The sequence below is a fragment of the Aythya marila genome (genome assembly GCF_965140915.1).
Source record: "Aythya marila genome assembly, chromosome: 2".
NCBI lineage: Eukaryota > Metazoa > Chordata > Aves > Anseriformes > Anatidae > Aythya > Aythya marila.
In genome coordinates this window covers 26,776,739-26,793,858 of record NC_139043.1, presented here as the reverse complement: position 1 = coordinate 26,793,858, position 17,120 = coordinate 26,776,739, and positions in this window count along the sequence as shown.

Genomic DNA, 17,120 nt, shown 5'->3' with positions numbered 1-17,120 from the left:
TGGCTTCTGCCAAAGTTGGGCTCCGGCGCGCCTGGGCGCGCAGGGCAGGGACGCCACAAGTCGAATGGTTCGGCTCCGGAGGGCAGCGCCTCCCCATTGGTCACTCGGCCCCCTGACGTCACCGACACGGCGCGCCGGCGCGCGCCGCTGCGCGCGGGGGCGCGCCGCGCATCCTCCCCGGGCGCGCCACAACCCCCCCCCCCTCCTTTTGCGCGCTCTTTGCGCGCCCCGCGCTCCTGCGCGCAAAGGGGGGAGGGGGGAGGTGAGGGAGGGCCGAGGGGATGCGCGCCCCCGCTCGCCCCCCTCCTCCTCCCCCTCCAGCCCAAATCCGCGCCCCCCCCCCATTTTTCTCCCCCCTGCGCGGTATTTTCGCTCTGCGCGCCGCCGGCGGCCGGGCCCGCTCCGGCGAAGCGGCGCATTTTTTCCGCCTGAAAGCAGCGGCTCCCGTAATCGCTTTCAAATATATGCAAATGGCTACGTGCGGTTAGTGGTTTTGGCAAAGCTTGATTAGGATATAAACGACCCAAGGAAAAGCGCCTTCGCCCTAAATTTGTCTTTAGATTACAATTCCGGTTGATTTTATTTTATTGTCAACATTGTTAATGATAAAAATAGAGTCGTTTTACAGTTATTTTTACTTTCTGGAAGGAGGCAATTAGACTTCTAATCAGGAATACACAAAAATCTCCCATGATTAACTGCAGTACTTTGTTCAAATTGCTGCTATAAAATTCAGAACAATTTGCCTGTAATGATTATGGACTGGGTTTATTTTGGGAGGTGGAATAAAAGTGGATATAGCATAAATTATCCTCTAATTATACACCAGTGTCGCCTCAATTATCCTCTTATCAAAATGGTTGTCTAACTGCCGCATTTAGTTTCAATTCTCTCCTTTTTTCTATAAAAAGAACTTCATACCTTGTTATTATTAATCCATTTATTATTTGCAAGGGGATTTATATCCGAGCATCCAGGTGGTATTACCACTTCTCTTTCAAAGATGGACTGGGGAAAGACATTAAGTTTGATCCAGCACCGCGGAGGATCTCTCTCTCCTCTCTCTCTCCCCTCTCTCTCTCTCCCCCTCTCCCTCTCCCTCTCCTTTTTCCCTTTCCCTCGCTTAAATCTCCTGGCGTCCAGCTAAGCATGAACTCCAGAGGCAGACCCCACCGCAGAGGACTGAGGTAGGAAGGGCACGGCGGAACCCGCCGAGCCCCGAGAAACCCGCAAGTTTCTGCGGACGGGGAGATGGGGCTGGAGGCTTCGGGCTCGGAAAAGCGGCACCGGCACCAGCAGCCGCCGCTCGCAAAACCCCCGTGAGCCCCGAGCAACCCCCAGACCACTCACAGGTCCTGACACTGCCTCTCACAGCGGCAATCCCAGGGGATTGGTTTCTAGATTTCGCTGATTTTTATTTATTTATTATTATTGTTATTATTTTCCAACGCATCGCTTTGGGAAATATTTCTAGGGCGGTTTTATTATTGTTGTTGTTATCAGCCTGTTGTTTTATTTTTATTTTTTAATTACTAACATTTTTTCTCCGTTTCCTTTTCTCCTTCATCCATTTCTGCTGCTGGCTGCCCCGCAGCCCAGCGGGGCGGGTGGGTGCCAGCCCCCCGGGGGTGCCCCGCGCTGTCCCCGGGGGAGGACGGGGACGCGAAGCGACCTTGGGCGGTGCGGGGCAGGAGCCGGGCTCAGCTCGGCTCGCTTGTTTTAGAGGGATCCGCGGGGTCTTTTGTCGAGGCTGCCGGGCACGCTGTGCCCTCTCGCCCACCCTCTCATCGCCGTTTCACTTCTTGAGCCTCTGGAGTCGGTTCAGTAACTCTGAATGCAGTTGTAAGTGTCTTGCCTTGTTCTCCGGCTTTTAACAAGAGTTCCACTTTAACACGCGAAAGGGTAACCCGATCCAGGCGTTTACAAACCTACAGTGAATAAAAATATAGAGAAAGGGGAAGAGAAGGGAGAGAATTCCTACTGGGACTCTTTATTCATAGGTGGAGGTAGCGCGCTCCATGGGAACAGGTACATTTGGCAGTTTTATTGCTTTATACCCTCCAGCTCGCTGTTAACATCACGAAGGCGTTTTTTCGCAGGTGCACACACACTGGCATTTTCTCCACCGGCAAGAGCACGCGTAACAAAAGGTGTCAGAAAATGGGCTAGGGAGTGCTGGCAACACGTCGCTCTCTGCTTCCCAAAGAGCTCCCTCGGCGTAATGGATGCTAACCCGGGCATCGGGAAAAGTTGGGCACGACCGGAGACCGCTTTGCGGCGGTACCTAGGAAGGGAGAAAGGCGGCCGAGACGGGAAACAAAAAGGAGAGGAGGGGGAGGAGGAGGCAGGCACAGCCTGCCGGGGCTGCTCCTGCCGCAGGCAGTGAGCGCATCGCATCCCTACCCGGTCCCGGCTCGGGTGCCGGGGGCGCTCCCTGCGCTGCGGGGCGCGCACCGGGGCCGCGGGGGTCCCCCGGGAGCCCCCCCCGGACCCCTCCCGGTGGACACCGGAGGAGGGATGCGCTCGGGGAGCGCCCGTCCCCCGCCGCGTTCAGGCATCCTCGTCTTTCGGCGGGGCAGTTGACTCCATCCAGCCTCACCCCTCTCATTTCCCCCCAATTTAATTAGGCAAATCTCCCGCTATGGAGCTGCCGTTGATTGGTCGCTGTTAATGACTCGGCTGCAAGGAGTCACGCTGCTTGTCAATATTTATTGTTGTCTTTGCTTTTTCTCTCCCCCCCACCCCCCAATATCCCCCGCCCGTTTTCCTCGTGGCCTCTGGCACGAAGGGACCGTGCTTGTGAGGAGGGGGAGCACGGCTCGGCACGGCTCCGCTGCCCTGCACCCCTCTCTTACCGCACCTCGGGGCGGAGGATAAGGGGGTCGGGGACGCGGGGAGGGGTGTGGGGGGCGATGGAGGGGTGTGTGGGGGCCCCATGGAAGGCCCAAGCCTTGCTGGGGAGGCAGCAGGTGTCGGGGGACGGCCACAGGTTGGAGAAATCAGACCTCGGTCAGCGGGGTTGGAAGGCACCGGAGCTGGGGGGTGACTCGTGAAATAGGGAGAGGGGGGCGCACCCCGGCCCCTCTTGTGCCCAAAAGCGAGCCGGAGGACACGGAGGCCTCTGCACCCCCAGCCCCTCTCTGCTCCGCGGTCACGGGTGGAGAACCGCGCGTGGCACCGTGCCCCGGGCCGCGGTGACTTCGTGCCGCCCGTGTCGCGGTGCGAGCCGCGCCGCCCTGACCAGGGCTGTGGGTAAGGCTCGCAGAAAGCCCCGAGCGTGTGCGTGCCTGGGAGTCGCGTTCGTGAGCCGAGAGATGTCACACAACAGACACAACAGTCAGAAGGAGCTGACGAACAACAGGAAACGGGGTTCTATTTTTAGGGTATAATAGGAAGTTAATATAAGCGGCCAGAGGCTTCCTATATGCCTCGGAGCACCTTCTGTTCCATTCATTCATTCATCCATTCATTCATGCGTTCAACAATAACAACAGGGGAAAACAAACATTCCCCTTTCATTTCCCATCCCCTCCTTCCCCCGAAGTCCTGCTCTGGTGTTTGTGCGGGGGGGCTCTGCAGGGGGATCCCCCTTTTTCGGCTCGCTCCGCTCGTTTGTTTGGGGGGGGGGGGGGCTGGTGGCGTTCAGCAGCCGAGGCTCCCCAGGAGCGCGCTCCTCGGGGTGTCCCCGGCCGCGCAGGGAGTGCGCGGGGCTGAGGGATGCTCTCGGCGTGTGTCCCCCCGTCCGACCCCCCCGCAGCTCACATCAGAGCCAGGCAGAGCATTTGCTGTCCCAGCGTGGCCGGGAAAGTCCGGGAGAAGCTGATTTCAGGAATGGTGTTAGCGCGGCCGGTTGCTTTTCTTTCCTTTATTTTTTATTATTATTATTTTTTGTTTCCGCGGGAACCCCACGCACATGCCTGAGGCAGACCTTGCTGTTCGATTTTCAAAGGGACGGGGAAACGCTGAAAGTTGTCTGCGTGGCCGGGGGGTGCCTGGCCCCCTGATTTTTTTAGCACCAGAACCGAAGGAACAAAGGGAGCGAGAGGCGCTCGGAGCCGAGGTCCCCAGTAAAGTGGTGGCGGTGGCGGTGGGGAAATCCCTGGAGGGGCGCAAAGCCAGGGAGCATCCCTCCCGGAGGCATTTCTCTGCCGAGCCGGTTTTTGGAGCGCCCCCCCCCCCCCGCAGAACTGCACCGGGCGCTGCCCCGCGTCTTTTGCAGCCCGGAGGGGCCAAACCCAAACGCCTCGCCCCGCATCCGCAGATGGGGTTATTATGATTTTTTTTCTCCCTTTCCCTCTCTCTCAAGCCTGTTTGCCCCCAAAACACACGGCCAGCATGCCGCATCGCCGCCGCCTCGACAGCAGCCGGGCGGCGAGCACAAGGAGAGCACCTCCCCAGGCTGCGAGCGAGCTGTTTGGAGGAGAGGCTGGGGAATAAGAGCGCTGCCAGCGCAGAGAGCGGGAGCGGAGGCTCCTCCGGCTTTCCAGCCGCTGGATTATAACAGACAGGCAGGCGTCGATGGCTTTTCCGTACCGCGAGTGTGAAGGAAGTGGCAGGGAGGCGGGGGCGGGGGGGTAAACCCCAGCCCAGCCCCGCAGCTGGATCACACACGCCGCTCTCTGTGCTGTAGCGTGGGTCAAAATAATGGGAGTCAGAAGGGGAAGGATCCAGAGGGAACCAGCCACTGTCTCTTGTACAGATTTGTAGCGAAGGCTTCGCTGTAATTAAAACCTTACAGGCAGATTCATTCAATGTGTGGCTCTGCGGAGAGCCGGGGCTCGGGGCTTTTTGTTTGGGCAATGTTTTGTTTGGTTGTTGTCGTTGGTTGCTCGCCCCGATGGGATGGGGAGCTGTGTGTTTTGGGGGGTGAGGTGGGGGGGCAGATATCTGCCTTGACACGCAATTAGGCTTCGGGCTGCTCGGCTGGGGACGGGAGCCCGGCAGCCGGGGCAGGGGGCCTGGCCGGCCGCCTCCCCCTGCACCTGGCCAGGTGCGCACCCAAACCACATCCCTGAGCCAAAAATTGGGGAAGGGTCCCCCTACACACGCCCTGCGCACACGGCCAGCCCCGTCCCCTTCACTCGGGGTCCCCGGGAGCAGCCCGAGGGGCTGGGTTTGAGCTCCGCGCCCCTCCGCGGGGGGCTGCTGCCCTGCCCGTGCCAGCCGGGGCCCGCCGGGGGCCCGTCCCCTTTTGGGGTCGGGGGGAGCCTCCCCTAAAGGCAGCCGCAGGTTTGCAGAGCTCTGCCCGCCGGGCTTTTATCTGGCGTGCTTCCCCGGCCGCTCGGGCGCTGCTGCAATAGAGATGTTGGTTTTAGCGGGGACTTTTGTTGTTTTGTTTTCTTTTCAAATGAAAGAAGAAAAAACAACAACAACAATAAAACCCCTTGCTTCTGGCAGAAGAAGAAGACGCCATCCAGTTAAACAAAAACATAAAAAGAGGAAAAAAAATAAAAAAAAAAAAACACCGCTCTCAAGTGCCCATCTTGGAAGGGCTGAGAGGCGGATGGAAACTCGAGGCTCTTTTAAGTCAGGACAGAGGCTGCAATTTCTCCTGCGGTCGCGGCCGCCTTCTCTCCCGAGCCAAACGCCGTGCCATGCCGAGCCGTGCCATGCCGAGCCGTGCCATGCCGAGCCGAGCCGAGCCGTGCCGGGCCGAGCCGCAGCCGGCTCCCGGTGTCACCCGGCCGCGCTCGGCAGCCCCCGGTGCGGGCGAGTGAAAGCAGAGGCTTTAATCGCAGCGAACGAGCGCGATGTCCTCTCTTCAGGCTGTTTCGCCTCCGTTTATTTTTAGTACACTTCAGATGCCTACACATTTCCCTTGTTGAGATCAGTGCAATTATTTACTCTACCTTTAGGGATGCATTTACCCAAGCATTGAATAGAAATGTAGTAAACACTGCGCAAAGTCAATGCAGTTATTGAGGTTTATTTAATAGGAAAAGAAGTAAATATCTCGGCTTTACTTGTTCCTTCAGGCAGCCTCGTTATCTAGAGTAGATTGCAAGGAGAGTTCCTCAGTCGTTCCCGTGTAATGAGATTGCTTTAAATGTTTATCTCCTATCTCCATCGAGCTATAGCCTCTTTTGTCAGGGTCTCAACAGACTATAAAAACAAATCTAAAAGTTAATTTAGAGAGGTAATCCGGAGGGATCCATTATCTGATCTCCCTGTAGAAACTCATCTAGGCGAGATCCCGTATCTGAGGGCGCAAAGAGGAGCAGGCGAGCAGAGAGCATCGCCTCCAGCGCCCTGAATTCCTCCTGCGCCCAGCGGCCGGAGGGGCAGAGCTCCTGGCACCCAGCGCGATGTCCCCGGCACCGCCAAACCGCGGAGCCCGCTTTGCTCATCCCAGGCTCACCACGGCTCTGCCCTCCACCTCCGCCCTGCCAAGAACCGATTTCATTTTATTTATTATTATTATTATTATATTTTTAATTTTTTTTTTTTTTTTTTTTTTGCGGGTGGAGATGGTCGCCGCCGTCCACCTGCTTGCCCCCAGCCCCGGTGCCCTGCACACATGCGGGGGGGAGAAGGGGGCAGCACGGGCAGCCTGAGACGCGGGAGGTATCCCGGGCTTCTGACAGCTGGATCTGAAACAAATCAGATCTGGATTAACTTGCCTGTTTTGTGAATTGTCTGCATTTGAGCGAGCAGCCCTCACCCACTCCGCTTCTGGCAGGTTTTGTTACACGTGCCTCTATAAATATATTATCCCAGCCCTCTCTCCTCGTTGGAGCTCTCTGCTCAACAAAACAGAAACCAGAACGAGGAGAAGCGATTTTCCTTTTTAAATGAAGACATTTATAAGTAACCTAATTTCGTATCGTGGAAGTAAATTTCATGCTAGGATATATTTTGCACAACATGTAATCTTTTAGAGCCGGAAGACATTTAATTAAAGCCATATTCGGAGAAGTACAGCTTAAAAGCAGCCGTACGACCACATACCTCATTCATATTCAGGATCCATCCGCGAATTCATATTGTTTTAATGTGGGACATCGCCTTTATGGCAGAACTCGGCGAGGCCTGGGCAGCACGAGAGATAACACAAAGGAGAGCAGAGGAGGCACAGCTCGGGGGGCTTCTCCCGGCGGAGAGGTGCCCGTGGGACCCCAAATCCCCGCTCCCTGCGTCCCACCGCCCGCTTTGGGAGCTGGGGAGGGGGGGGACACCCACGGAAGCTGGGTCAGGGGGAAGCTGCCGGGGCTGGGTGCTCATTTATTGCCCTGGCAAACTCGTGCAGAGGGGGAAGGCTGGGGCTGAACCCCTCTTTTCGCCCTGCTCCCCCCCCAGCTTTTGGCCACTTCCACCTGGGGAGCGCTGAGATCTGCCCCGAGCCGGGGCTCTGCTTCTCCGAGGCAGCGGCGAATGTTGCTAAAGGACCGAAAACAAATTTATTTCCTTCTTTTCTCTCCCCAAATAAATATCTCCCCGTCCTCCAGGGGAAGCCCAAACCGAGGTAAAGGCGCCCAAAGGAGCCCCCCCCCCCCCGCTTCGTTTCACGGGAGGCGAAACGCGTTGGCCAAATCGAATCAGGAAGGCTCTGGTTAGTTTCCTTGTAGGGGTAATTAAAAGTATTAATTGGTTGTGTCGACAGCTCAAAATGACAGGCGTTGCTAAAAAAGCCTCATTAATCTTCCAGTCAGTGCCGAGCGGCGGTGGGAAGCGGGCTGGGAGAAGGAGCCGGCTGTTTCCAAGGGGGCTTCCCGGGCTGGGGATGGCAACGGTGCCACTGCTGGTGGCACGGCTCGCTGTGTTCCTCTGGAAGAAAAAAATAATAAAAATAAAAGAGAGAAAAAGGAAACCAAACGGCCTGCGTGCCAGAGCGGGGCAAAAAGCGCGTCGTGGACGGTGAGGTGTAAGGGGCTCGAGTGGTTTCCGATAGGAAACCGGGTTTTAAACCGGGTTTTAAAGGGCTCTGCTGCTTTCCAGCGAGTGTCTGTGTGCTTGGTGCTTTGTGCCTCGCCTATTTCTCACCCACGGCCCGTGAGGAGGGCGAGTTTCACACAGACCCCGCGCTGGGCTCCCTGGCTGAGCCTGGGGGGGGGAGGGCTCAAAATCCCCGAGCCCAAAGCGAGGGGGGCACAACACCGGGCCCCCACGGCGCTGTTTGTACTCGGGGGCTGGGTTTGGTGAGCCCCGGGCCGGGGCTGCGGGGCCCCTGCCCTGAGGGAGCGGAGCGGGAGCGCCGCGAGCCCCCCCCCCGGCGGGGTGCGTGTGAGGGAATGGGGGGGGGGGGGGGGGGCGGCGGTTGCCTCTCCTCTCCTCAGGGCCCTTGGCGCGCGGCACGTGACCGCGGCGCGGGGCATGCGCGCGCGGCGCCGGGCCTCAACCGCCCCAACGGCCCTAACGGCCCCAACGGCCCCCCGCGGGAAAATAAATAAATAAATAAATAAATAAATAAATAAATAAAAATAATGAAATAAATTGATAAAGAAGCCCCTCGAAACGTCCTCCCCGAGGAGCCGCCCGCGCCACCTGCGGCCCCCTGCCCGGGCTGCCCCCCCCGACGGTGGCGCCGCGCTCTGTGCGCTGACAGAACGACGCCGGCTTACCTGGAGGGCCGAGGGGATTTTTATTTCATTTTTTTTATTATTATTATTTTATTTTTTATTTATTTCCATAGCCAGGGATATTCCCCGCGTGGCACGCACACACACAGAGGCGCGCAGCAACCAATGGAGGCGCGGGGTTTGATGCGCTGCTGTGACACCAATAATTGTTGCATCGTGTAACTTCCCACAGCTCGGTTTTAATTTGCAGCGAACCAAACAAAGATATTTGCAATTTTTTTTTTTTTTTTTTTTAAATAAGCGCTCCATGTAATAAATGGGAACATTGTGCATGAATGCTGTTTCTTCCCCTTTTCTTTAGAAGACATTATTAGCTCTGACAGCATGCAGCTCAGGTTTGGAGGAGAGGATTTTGTAAAGGGATGACAGACAGGAAGGGCAGCAATCATGGGCTTCTTGGGCTAAAGCTTTTTTTCTTTTTTATCAGAATGTTCTGTTCGATGCCATTTATCCTTGATGATAGAAAATTGCTCTGTTGCCAGGACGCTGCTGCTGAAATAGAGGGCAGGAGCCACATTTCCATTTTGCAGCTTGAAAGCTATTCAAATGAATTTGCAGAAAGGGGGAAAAATCTAGAGATAAACAAATGAGAATAAATCGAGTTCCCCTTTCCTCTCCTTTCTTCCTCTCTCTCTCTCTCTTTTTCTCCCTCTTTTTTTTGGGTGTGTGTGTGTGTATGCGCGGAGGAACTATTCATTTCCTCCATCAGGATTTTGGTTCATCAGTGTTTGCAGCACCTGGGAAGTGTTCTAAATCAGGGAACACTTCTTTTGCTGCGGTTCCAGCCCCCGAACATATAAACATATTAGAGAAATTTATGTACGTGCGCGTGTGTGCAGATATGCAGCCACCTACAATTTCCTTGTGTGTGTGTGTGTGTGTGTGTGTGTGCAGACAGACGCAGGAACGCGGTGCTTGTGAGAGGCAGAGGGGATACCAAAAGGCAGACGAAATCCTCTCTCGCTGTGATCGCTCCCAACATTTAGGCGTCGGTTCTGGCGAAACAGCTCCTCGTTTCAGAGCAATTAAAAACCTGAAATGCTGAAGCCACGGCACCGTCCTGCCGTCCTAACTAACCGAGGGGCAACGCTTCATTTTCCCTCCTGGTCCATTCAGATATTTCCGGGGTCCCGAGGAGAAGTGACAACGCGCCTGGCTATAACCCAGCACGTAGCCTAATTTTTAATCATTGTTATTTTTTAAAAAATTAAACGTTGAATAAAATAAAGCCAGAAACATTATTTATAAATCGGAATGAATGGTGATTCGAGGCTGCGCTCAGCTCCTCGGCTCCAGCCCGAGGGAATGCGAGGTGCGGGGCTCTCCCAGCTCTCATTTCACGCCCCTCGGTCTCCTGCAGCCGTGTCAGGCCAGAGATATCGGGCACACGGGGCCGGGGCCGCCAACACCCCCCAGGTCCGAGAGCCGGGCAGCCACAGGAACTTTAAATGAGTCCTAATTTCGCTGACTTTAGCTGAGGAAGAGCCGGGGCCGGCGAGTGCCGGGGGCTGGCAGGTTGTGCAGCGCGCCCCGGACACCGCATTTGGGGTGACCCTGCCGCGTTTGGTGGCACGCTAAATTCGGGCAGCTCGGGCTCTTTCACCGCGTCGTTTCAACGGGGTTTTACCCCTTATGAACCTACAATTAGCAGTTTGGCTTCGGGAACGATGCGTTTCGCGGCGGCACCTTGCTAGAGGAGGGCGAGACAACTCCGGGGACGGAGGAGAAACGAAGGGGACGGGGGCAGGAGGGGGAGGACGGATTTTTTGGCTTCTCCATGGGCAGCCAGGCGTGCGGCCGCCTTATCGATTCACGAATCCCCCCTCAGCCGAAAGCACCGCCGGGCGGACACCGATAGAGCCTAATCCCGCTGCGAGGAGCTTAAACCCGGGGCTGGGGCTGTGCCCGGCCCGGGGGGCTCCCGGGGGGCTCCCGGAGGGCTCCGGGGGGAAGGCAGCGCCCGCACCCCGCGGCCGGGGCCGGGCGAGAGGCGCACCTGGGGGCACGGCCCGGCCCCGCGCCCCTGGCGCCGGGCGGGCGGCGGCGGCCCGCCAAGGCGGCGGGGAGGGAGGGAGGGAAGCAGGGAAGGAGGCAGGGAAGGAGGGAGGCAGGGAGGCAGGGAGGCAGGGAGGGAGCCGCCTCCCTCGCCCGCGGCCGCCCCGCCTCAGCCTGGCCCCGCCACCGACCGGCCCCGGCCCCGGAGCTCGGCAGCGGGCGGCTGCAAAACTCAGCCCAAAGGGGCTGCGGCACTCGGGGCGCTGGTGTCGTGAGGACTGCTTGGGAGGCTTCTGCTGGAGAAAGATTTAGGCCTAGATGAGTCCCCGCTGGCTGACAAGTGGCTATGTTGTTCAGAGGGCTAGACAAGCAAAGATTGCTAGACCTGGGTGTAAAGTTTCAAAGGCGCAAGGCTGAACAAAGAAATATTTAGAGAGGAGGTGGCAAAAGCCACGGAATTGCCACCAGCCCTCCCCTCCCACCCCAACAAAAATATCAGGAAAAAAAAACCACCCAACTTTGTCAGTACTGTACTCATAATGTGAACCAGATTGCCACAGAAAATAAAACGGGTCATAGGCTAGGGAGCAACCTTGGCTGCAGTCTAGCCCTTTTTGTCAGTGATTCCCTTGGTGCGGTACCCACCACACAGCTGCAGCCGCAGCCCGCTGCCTTCCCTTTCTCCTTTCCTCCTCACCTGCCCGTACAAGAGTTCACTGCACGGTGGAGGGAAGGGACCTGTTGCCACCTCAGCAGGGCAGTTCCACAGCATCCAGGGCAGAGCTGGGCTGCTCTGTCCATTCCTTTAGCAGTCACACAAACTGCTCCAAGTGTCTTTTGTTAAGACTGTCCAGCACAGCACATGATACGATTCTGCTGTTCCTTATGACTTTGCTCCTCTAATAAATGTAGCCTATGTTATCGTTGTCCTCATGGAAAAAAGTGTATGTGTCCATGTAATTAAAGCATGTCTAATCATGAGCTCATATGAGGAACTCAATTTGGGTTGCATATGTAACCTCATGTCTGGCACTTTCTACCTTTTGAATGACTAACTTCTCAATCTTATTGTTCTTTTAGCTTTGAGGGATATGTGTGTGAGAAAGATTTTTTTATGTAAACTAAAGCAGAATAAGCAAGCCCGACATTGTGCAAAGCTTTCTGAAACTGAGGTTGTCCACAGTTTGGGTTCGTGCCACGAGAGCAGAAGTGTGTCTGCTGTTTGGATTCTGGCAGACTCAGCGCCTACAATTCTCCTCTCTGATTTGGGTTCACACATAGCCGAAGTCTCATGAGAACGGCTTGAGACACAGCATGGTTATCGCTTCATCTCTGGCGCCTTCTCTTCCCCACAAGAGAATTCGAATGCCTCTTTTCTGATTACTGTCATTTAAGAGATTAGGTGTTGGAAAAATTAAAAAGAGAAACATTCGAATATGCATCTGTCTCCTTGCTACCACTTTAAAATGGGCAGGTTTTAGTGGTACATTCCACCCAAACCCCATCATTTTCAGTTTTAAACCATAAGGCTTTTGTTGCATAACATTTTTATTTTTTTTCAACAGATTTACATTGTTCATGCAAGGGGCAAGAAATCTTAATCCCACGTACTGCATGCAGCGTCTGTCAGCCATGAAACTACAGAACTGTTTAGTCCTCTGAAGTAACACTTGCTTGAACGAGCTAGGTTTTAATATCCCAACAGGTTCTTTTGCCCTTTTAAGTCCCAAGCCATTCTAGAGTCAGCTGGTCAGAGCTAACACTAGCACCATGTAGAACTTCAAAGTGTTTGTAGGTCATGAATTGAGGGAGGGCTGTGTGCACACCACAGTGCTTCCTGGCCCTCATTTGTCGGGTCTGGGACCTGTCTGGAAGGTATTGCAGATCCCCTTGGGTATGTCCTTCCCCAGGTGGCAGCGATGTTTGGAAGAGCGACTCTTACCCTGGGATGGCATCAGGATAAGGCCGGGGCACACGTTCAGCCTGGTGAGCTTGAAGGACATTCTAGACCCATCCACGTGCAGTAACTACTTCTCCTTGACCCAAATTGACAAGGCTACCTTTGCAAGAGGCCTGTTGTATGCAGTTGCCATTGTTACACAAATGGTAAAGCTTCTGGTCTGTTAGAGTGTCTGTTTTACACTGTGTGATTCCAAAAAAAACCACCCAACTTTATAAGGTGCTTTTATAGCCATCCATCACCTGAACACAGCTCTGTGGTAATCGCCTGTATCTGAAGACCGATTTTTTTACAATCAAGTCATGCATGGCTCAGATGAACTGTAAACAAGGTTAGACACCAAATAAAATTTTGTAACAGTTTTATTTGAAAGCATCTGTGGCAGAAAGTTGTCATGTTGGCTTTGGCTGACTCCAGACAGTCCAAACTGATGCTTGTATTTCCTAAGTATGTAAAGACTGTGGAGTTAAAGAAATTAATCTAGAGTCTATGATGAGTATTTTTTCCTGTGACTTACTAAGTAGCTCAGTAAGCTAAGTAATTTTTCCTGGCCTGTTAATGAAGAATCCTCCTCCCATAACCATAAGTGAAAATGACAAATTTTCTTCATATTTTATATCAAAATGCATGTGGGGGGCATTCTGCAAAGGTCTCTTGCAACACGGAACACGGTTACTGTGCCAACTACCCCAAAGTGAGAGCTCATACTTCAAGTTAAAATCCTGAAGAATTTTGTCACTTGACCTACAGGGAGGGTTCCTCTACTGAAGACAATCAGAAAACCTTATGTTGTCCATGTGGGTGTTTTCACATGCTCCCAGACGACTGACTTAAATCTTCATGGGCAGCTCCTACCCCTTAGCTGAACATTCCCACCCCTCGGCTAGGGCACATTAGCTCACCATCTGCAGTGTCCTTCCCTGTTGTAAATGGGAAAGAAAGTGTAAGGTGGCTTTGCTTAAGCCAAACACTGTTGACTATTGGAGGATAAATTACATCTGTTCTTTCTACAGATATTAGAAATTAGATACAAATTGTAATAATTGTACTTAATTGCTACTTAATTACTGATTAAAAGAAACCTTTTTATTTTTCTTTATTGCAGTCCCATGCTTGTTTTTTCAAGGATGTTTAATCAGGCAGACAGAAGAAGAACAGCCGCAAATTGTATTTTAGTTGAAGGATTAGAAAAATAGAATTCCATGCACCATGTTGAATAAGAGCAATTTGCATATTACCTAAACTTCAATACAGTTGGATCGTTTCTGTCCAAGTGTTGCCAAAGAAGTATGCAGCTTTTTGGAATGAGGATATTTGGATGCACAGAGCACACTAACTTAGATTTTTTTTCCCATATCATAGCCTTTTGTTAAGCAGACAAACTGTGGAGGCAACTATGAGGGAAAAGAAAATAACTCTTAAAATACCCTCAGGACTTTTATACTTCACAGTAAAGCCCTTACACCAATGAATCAAGTAGAAGAGGTGGAGAAATCTTTGCTTGCCCTGCTGTAGGGTAGGGAAGATAAAGGGGGATGTTATGGAGACACGGACAGAAAGTCTGGGAAGTCCCCAGGCAAGACTGAGATCTGGGCTCAGTGGCCGGTTCTGTACTGGGTTTTCCATTTGCATGACTTTGTGAAGTCACTTAGGCCTTCAGACTCATGTTACTTGATTCGAGAGGTGATACCTTTGAAATCATATGGCTCGGTTCCCCAGCTGCTAGGTGGGAGGGTGGCACACTCTCCTCTGAGGGGTGTTGTAGAGATGCATGGCTCAGAGACCACAAGGTACCTACGTGCTGAAGTGGGAACAGTCACCCAGTGCTCGCAGTGCCCATGCAATCATGTTCAATGAGGATTATGTAGGCAGAAGTCTGCTTGAATTCAAAGTGCCAGGTGAGTCATTAATCAAGATCATGCCTAGATAACTGGCTGAACATCTACAGCAGGGTTGGTTTATGGCTCTGAGAGAGCCACTTGTGGATAGCAAAATGATTTTGACTGTGCAGCAAGTACTAGTCTGGGACAGTTCTTTTATATGTGCAAACTGACTGTCCTTTTGGAAGTCAGTGCAGGTATGGTGGTAACAACTGCTGAGATCTGACCCGAGCTACTTACAGTCTAAAAAAATCTGGTTTTGTAGATATGAAGTCTAAAATAATTTTCCAAGCATTAAAAGAGACCAACTGCTGTTAGCTGTTTAAAGGGTTGGAGTAATTATGCCCATGCACTGCACAATATAAAACCCTTATGACTACTATATGGATTGTTTTGTTTGGGGAGGGACTTGTCATTTGGAAAGGAAAAATAATCACCTATTCTCTTCTCTCTTTGCTTGTTACAAAGCCCATTGAAGTCAATGGGAGTGTTGGCATTGATTTGTGTGGGCTTTCGTCAGGCCCTGTATATGCTACTGTAAACTGGAGGGTGAGAAAGGGTATGGTTAAAGGGAAGAGAAGAGAGGGGTGGAGTTAAACACAGGAAAAGAATAGAGCCCTTTGTCTATTAATTAGGGTTTACACAGCTTGTGGAAAGCAGCGTTCCTCCAGCACTCCATCCCTTTGCCCCACTACTTCATTTTTACATCTCCCATGTTGGCTCTAGAATGGCAATGAGCTACGCGCTGCATAGCGCTAACCACGCAGCCCCTCCGCTGCACGGGAGAGGAAGGCATTGAATTGAGTGAGCTTCCCTAGGGTGAAAAACGCTGCTTGTTTCTGCAGCTCATGTCCGCTCTCCTCGAAATGTGTGGTGTGGCAGCAATTCCTGTATGGATCGCAGGAGCTTTCTTGGAGTTACTCACCAATATCTAACAGCTTGTTGTCTTTGGGGAGATGGGACCTGGTGGAACCAGGCAGTTTTCCTGGTGAAGCTCTGCCAGCATGCCACTGCTGAAGCTGGAAGGTCCCACTGGACAGTCCCAGTTCATTCCCATGTCCATTTTCTCCTGGTTACACCCACCAGAAGACAGTGACAATTGGTTGCAATTAGAGAGGAAAAGTGCCATTGTATTTGACACTAGGCTGGACTCCGGAGATGTTGTTCAGTCGCTGGGTGTGTCTCAAACTGCTGGGTGACCTCGGGTAAGCCAGTTGGGACTCAGACTTATGATCAGTTTATGACAATTTAACAAGCTATTGTGTCTCAGTTGAACAGCAGTGACTGTCCTTGTGTGCACTCTTACCCAGGGCAAACACAGGCCGATGTGATCCAAAGCGTAGTTATACCAGCAAACCAAGCCAGTACAACCAACTCTGCTGCCATGAGACTGTATCCTTGGCAGGGGAACTGATCTGATTCAAAATGTGGGAGGTTTTTGGTTTTGCTTTTTTTCTGGATTGCTTTTAACCATCACCAGCTCCCCAATGCAGGGCACTCTGCAGGAACAGTTATTTTGGGAAGTAAAAAATGTCTGGCATGCAATGGCAGGGCTGTTGCTTGAAGATATATTAACGTGGTTGTGAGTCTGATCTATTAGATCCAAATCAGCAAAGCACCTGCATATTCTATGGATTAAAGCATTTATTCCCCATGTAAAAGGGAAGGAACAAATGTTTCCTTTATTCACCCCCACCCCTATTCTCTGCCCAGATCCTAAGCTATATAGTGGAGGTGCTCTTGCTCCATGTTGGTACAGAATCCAACATAATGATGCACTGATCTTATCTGCATACAAGTAAAAATAAATCACAAGAGTAATAGAGGGAGCGGTGTGCTCATCTGTCAGTGGAGAAAGGCAGAAGGCAGCAATCAACTACAGGTTCATAAGCTTTGTTGTCTGCCAATTAGCTCTGACCTCAGAGTAGTGATAAAGGTATAATCCAACCCCTCCTGAGCCCCCTTTCATAGGTTAATTTCCCTCAGTAGGACTTTTTTATTATTATCATAAGTGCTATTTTTATAGAGTAATGAATTTGCTACAGAAACATTTATCTTAGTAGCACGGTAATGTTGAGTTATTATTTCACACTATGCTTCCTATTCTTAGGTCAATGTTTTAGTCCAATTTTCTACCTCTTTTGGTGTACAGACAAAATAACACATGTATTGTCTGTGTGAGTTAAGGAATTTGTAGGACCTACCTGTGAGCACTGAAGAAGGATGAAGTCAAAAAAGAGTTTATGGAGCAGAAGACGGGTATCTGGCACCACAGAGAGGAGCCAGCCTCTTGGGGGTTGCAAGGTTCTCTCTCAGAGAATGGGGAGGATGGAGCCCAGCCACCACCAGGCTGGGAAAAACAAAAACAAATACAAAAACACTTATTGCGTAAGAAGCTGTACATCAATTTTACTACATAGATTTAATTTCATCTCTGGAATTCTGCTGAATTGATGTGCATTAGCTCTAGAGAAATTGTTCTTTGCTCAGCTGGCTTGCACTCAAAAGCAGAATATTTGCAGTTTGTTCTTAGGTGCTGATTAATGACAGCTATGTGTTGTTTCTTATAATGATGATCACATTTTACTGTGACAGTAAATATTGGTGTTAAAAATAACGTGCAAAGAGTGGGATATGTATGGGTCACAGTCAGGCTGCCACCTGACTTCTCTAACAAGAGCTTCACAGCAGCATGTTCCAGGTTCCCGA